The sequence below is a fragment of the Myotis daubentonii genome, chromosome Y (genome assembly GCF_963259705.1).
Source record: "Myotis daubentonii chromosome Y, mMyoDau2.1, whole genome shotgun sequence".
NCBI lineage: Eukaryota > Metazoa > Chordata > Mammalia > Chiroptera > Vespertilionidae > Myotis > Myotis daubentonii.
Window position 1 is genome coordinate 12,992,004 of NC_081862.1, and position 6,000 is coordinate 12,998,003.

Genomic DNA, 6,000 nt, shown 5'->3' on the forward strand with positions numbered 1-6,000 from the left:
ACAATAGGAAGATAAACAATCCGATTAAAACATCGGCAAAGGACTTAAATGGACACTTTTTGAAAGGGGACGTACATAAGGCCAAGAGACATAGGAAAAAATGCTCAAAGGCACTAACAGTCCAAGAGATGGAAATCAAAAGGAGAGAAGTACCAGTCCACACCAGTCAGAATAGCTGTCAGAAAAAAATAAAAAATAAAAAACCACAAGTGCTGGAGAGGATGCGAAGAAAAAGCAACCCTTGTGCAGTGCTGGTGGGAATGCCGACTGCTGCAAAAATTGTGGAAAACAGTATAGAGTTTTCTCCAAAAATTGAAAATGGAGCTCCCATTTGATTATATATATATATATATATATATATATATATATATATATATATATATATATATATATATATATCCCAAGAAATGAGTAACATTAATCAGGACAGCTATATGCAACTGTATGTTCATACCAGCCCAATTTTCAATAGCTAAGATTTGGAAACAGTCTAAATGCCCATTAGCAGATGCACGGATTATAAAATGGTGAACACCTATACAATGGAAAACTCTACTGCTATAACAAAGAATTAACTCTTATAATTTGCAACAGCATGGATGGACTTGGAGAACATTATGCTAAGAAAAATAAGCCAGTCACAGAAAGATAAATATCACATTGTCTCACTTATTTGTGGAATATAATGAACTATGCTAACTGATGAGAAACAAGACATCCAGACACAAAGAAGAATCGATCAGACTGTCAAACCTCAGATTAAGGTGCTGGAGGCAAAGACCGATAGTAGTTAATACATATACATATACATATACATATACATATACATATACATATACATATACATATCCTTTCCAATAACAGACAAAGATGTTAATTAACCGTACCTCTGACATGCTTCCCATTGGCTCATCAGGGCAATATACAAATTAACTGCCAACCATGATGTTGGTTGGCAGCCAGGCAGCTGCAGGGAACAGGAGGCAATCTTGCTCCAGTGAAGGAAGAAGCCAAGGTTCCCCGCCTGCCACTGCTGGGCTGTGTGCTTGCACTCTAAGCAACTATGTTGCAATTATAGACACTAAACAAACCCCATGCTTTCAGCCAGCTGGCAGAACTGGAGTTGCAACAGAGTTTTGATAATAGAACCCTAAGAAACCCAGATACCTGCTTTCAGCAGCCGAGGCCTCCACGCTGGAGCAAAGCCTCAGAGCTAAATTTGGCTTTCAGTTCCAGTGACAGTCATAGAAGGTAAACAAATCCCAAAATAAAAAAGAAAAAACGGACAAGTTGGGCACTTCAGTCACCCGCTAACCTGAAAACGGCCCTCAGCCCCTCACCCAGACTGGCCAGGCACCACAGTGGGGAACTGGACCCTGAAGGGGGTGTGTCCAGCTGCAAACAGCTATCATCCCCTCATCCAGGCTGGCAAGGCACCCAAACGGGAACCCCACCCTGATCCAGGACACCCTTAAGGGCAATCCAGCCAGCCCCCACCATGCACCAGGCCTCTATTCTACATAGTAAGAGGGTAATATGCCTCCCAGCACTGGGATGAGCAGAGAAGCGAGGCCTCCTGAAACCGGGATCAGTGGAGCCTGCCAGCACCTGGATCAGTGGAGCAGTGAATGCTCACTGCCCCTGTGTCAAGCGGAGCCGCAAAGCCTCCCAGCACCGAGATCAGTGGAGCAGTGAGTCCTAACTGCCCCTGTATCAAGCGGAGCCGCAAAGCCTCAGAACAAAGGGATCAGAGGAGCAGCAAGTCCTCACTGACACTGTGTCAAGCGGAGCTGCGAGGCCTCCCAGCACTCTGATCAGCAGAGCAGTGAGTCCTCCTGGCCCCTGGAGCAGCCTGAGGGGCGGCAGTTCCCAAACCCCATGATCGCCCTGCAGCTCTGTGTGTGACAGGGTGAGGCACCCCAAACCCCCCATGGGCCCTATTCTGTGTGTGACAGGGTGGAGCCACAACCACCTCCAGGGCCCTGCCCTGTGTGTGACAGGGGGTGGTGCTCCAACCCCCTGATCCGAGCTGCTCTGTGTGTGACAGGGGGCGGTGCCCCAACTCCCGTATAGGCCCTATTCAGTGCATGACAGGGGGGAGCTCCCAAACACCCTGATTGGCCCTGCTCTGTGTGTGACAGGGTATGGAGCCCCTACCCCCATGATGGGCCCTGCTCTGTCTATGACAGTGGGTGGTGCTTCTACCTCCCCATCAACCCTGCCATGAGTGCTACAGGGGGTGGCACCCCAACCCCCCAATCGGCCTTACCCTGAGCATGATTGGGGGTGGCATCACAACCTCCCGATCCGCCCTGCTCTGTGCATGACAGTGGGCAGCGTCCCAACTCCCCAATCGGCCCTTCTTTAAGCCCGACCAGAGGTTGCACCTAGAGATTGGGCCTGCCCTCTGCCATATGGGAGCAGGCCTAAGCCAGCAGGTCGTTATCTCCCGAGGGGCCCCAGATTGTGAGAGGGCACAAGTGGGGCTGAGGGACACCCCTTCATCAGTGAACAAATTTTTGTGCACTGGGCCTCTAGTATATATACACACACACACACACATATACCTACATACATTTATGTATATGTATATGTATATGTATATGTATATGTATATGTATATGTATATGTATATGTATATGTATCTCCCATAGATGGCTAATGAACTTTGATATTTAGCAGGGCTGAAAATCATTATATTACCCTGCTGTTGGCAAAATGCCTGAAGGTAATCTCCTAACCTGATAACCCTTTTAATGTTTTGCAATCTTGACTGCTGATATGCCTGTTTGCTTTGCTAAAGGGCATATATGAGAAACGTAAAGCCAAGTCAATAAAAGCTGATGGGTACTGGGTTTCAGAGAGCTTCTCCGCTAGAAAGAAAGGTCTCTGCCTGGCTCCCAAATGTCTTCTAAATTTATATTTGTTGTCTAGTGTATTCATTTTTGTGCACCTCCTTTCCCATATCCTGAATCCTTGCTGCAAAAGGTTGCAGCATTCTGGCGCCCAATGTGGGGCATCTGGAGAAGAAATTTCACCAGTGTGAAAAAGGAAGACATTTCACTAGAAAGCTGAGAAGTGCGCTGAGAAGTGCACTGAAAAGGAGGGGAAAATTCTCTGTGCACAAAGCCCATGCCAGCTTTGGAAACTGTGAAACATAAAGTGGGCGGAAAATCTTTTATTTCTGCCAGGCTATAATGAGGAAAACTTTGAGTATAAAGCAAAAAAATAAATAATAATAATAATAATAATAATAATAATAATAATAATAATAATAATTGTAAACATTTACTTGCATGCTCAAGGATAAAGAAATTAAAATATCAAAAGATACTCTCTTAAATCAGGCTCAAGGAAAAAAGGTAACCTTCTCATCTTAAACTATGTGGGCTCTTGTTTGCACTGCATTATGCCTAATTCGTATTGGGGATCAAAAGTCTGTAATACCTAAGCCCTGGTTCCTCCACCTTTAGTGTGGAAAGGCTCAGCAGCTAGAAAAAATGGGGTTAACAGTCATTTTAAAAAAGGACTCTTTAATGCTTTGTCTGAAAATTACCATATGACACCTTGAGACAGGCAGATTTTATCAAAAATAACTTTAGAGTACAGTCAATGCCATGAAGAGCAGAATACGATAAGACCCATGAAAACTACTATGATTTATGAAGCCTTGTCTCTATGTTATGGGCACTGGTCTGTTGATTATTATCAATCTGTCTAGGTTTTTTATTGTTAGTCTATTAAGCATGTGTTCAATTTAATTTAATAAGAAAAGAAACAGTGGACGGACAGGTCATTATTAATATCTAAAACACCTCCCAACCCATTAATTACTAGTCTTTTGGTGATCCCGTAAAATGTATGCCCACTCTCGAGAGTGTTATTAAAAGCCTCATTTTATTTCCCAGACCGTCATTTGAACTTTGGATAGAGGGACATTCCTCACAATTTAAGGGATATCTCTGGGGTTTCTGTACCCGTGAAGAGAAAAACACTACCTTAAGGGAAGGCGCATCCCACCCGATTTTGGTGGCCTCTTGGACTGACCCCTATCTCCTCACAGATGCTATAGTACAAACCCAAGACTGTTTTTCTTTATAAGATGGAGAAAATGACACAAGGAAAATATACAGGCTGTGTTTAGGCAATAAGATTAGTGTTTCCATAATAAGGGGCAGTTCTTAAATAATAATGGACCATATTCCAAGGTTAACATTAAAGCCAATGAAAGCCAGTAAGTTTTCTCTGCTGCAAAATTTGCCAAAGTAAAACGCCTTAGATGGTGATAACTGGCTTTGGAATCTCAAAATTGTTAAAAGTTAAATAGATAGATATAACTAATGTGAAGGCTTTGTGGCAAAGCTTTTCAGTAGTAATGATAAATTAATATATTGATGGTGAGGGTGCAGTCACTGAGGAGAGGCTGACTGCACTCTCTGTTGGAGGAAAGGACCAGTGGATCTTCTCCCTGTAAAAGCAGAGAACCTGGCAGAGCAACCTTATATCTAACCTCTGAAGGAAAAATGTGGTGGTTTTAAAATACAAATGCCTACAGGCCTTCTTCCCTTCTCCCCCTACTTCTTTGGCAACCTCATATGTGTAAACATACACTTCTAAAGTTTTGGTAACTTAAAAATTTGGAGTTGGTTACATTAAGGAATAAAACTTATTTAAATCTCTAAATGTTTTGAAATAACAAACTACTGAAATATTAATTTGAGTTTGCCTAGAATGAACAAATAAAGGACAGATTTGAATGTATTAATTAAATAAGTCTTTGTTAATTTTATTGGAAATATATCCTTAAAAATGTGAAGGTATTACTAATCTAAGAAATGCTAAGTATTTAACTTGCCACCTAAAGTTTAAGGCTTCCAAGAGTTAAAAGTTCAAATTAAATTGGGAGAAATTATATGGTTGTAATGATAAAATGCATAAAGTATAGAAATTCATTATCAAGAAAAATAGATAGAGAGAAAACCAAAATGGCGGCATAGGTTAACGCCGGAGATTGCTGCCTCGAACAACCTCTTCAGAAAACAACTAAGACGGAACGGACATCATCCAGAACCACAGGAAGGCTGGCTGAGTGGAAATTCTGCAACTAGGAGGAAAGAGAATATCATACCCAGACTCAGAGGAGGCGCAGTGCTGAAGTGAAATACTCAGGTGTGGAGTGTGTGCGGAGCGGGCTGGCAGCGGAGGGCGCGGTTGTTGTTTTCAATCGGGAGGGAGTTTCAGACTCTGAAATCCAGATCTGGGCGAGTCTCTAGGGACCCAGACTCAAACGGGAGAAGCGGGACTGTCGGGCTTCGGTCAGAACTCGAAGACAGCTTTCTCTCTGAGGTTTGCAGCGGTTGCTGGGACTCTGTGAGGCAGATCCCCCAGGGACGGAACTAAGAGCAGCCATAACTGCTTGCTCCGGCATGCCTGTAGATCCCCGGGGACCCGCCCCGCCCAAGCCCTGAACACAGCCATTTGCGGGATAGCCTCAGGCAAATGCTAGCTAGATTAGCACCGCCCTAGAGATCCAGCACAGAAGCTCTCCCACTGCAGACACAGCAGACTCTCATAGCCAGTTAGCCTGGAGGTCAAATCATCCCCGGTATTGCCAACAAAAATCAAGGCTTAACTACAACAAGACTGTGCACAAAGAACACTAGGGGGTGCACAAAGAAAGCATAAAAAATGTGGAGACAAAGAAACAGGACAAAATTGTCCATGGAGGATATAGAGTTCAGAACCACACTTTTAAGGTCTCTCAAGAACTGTCTAGAAGCCTCCGATAAATGTAGTGAGAACCTTAAGAAATCTAATGAGACCCTCGATGTTGTGATAAAGAACCAACTAGAAATTAAGCATACACTGACTGAAATAAAGAATATTATACAGACACCCAACAGCAGACCAGAGGAGCGCAAGAATCAAGGCAAAGATTCGAAATCCGAAGAAGCAGAAAACACCTAACTGGAAAAGCAAAATGAAAAAAGAATCCGAAAA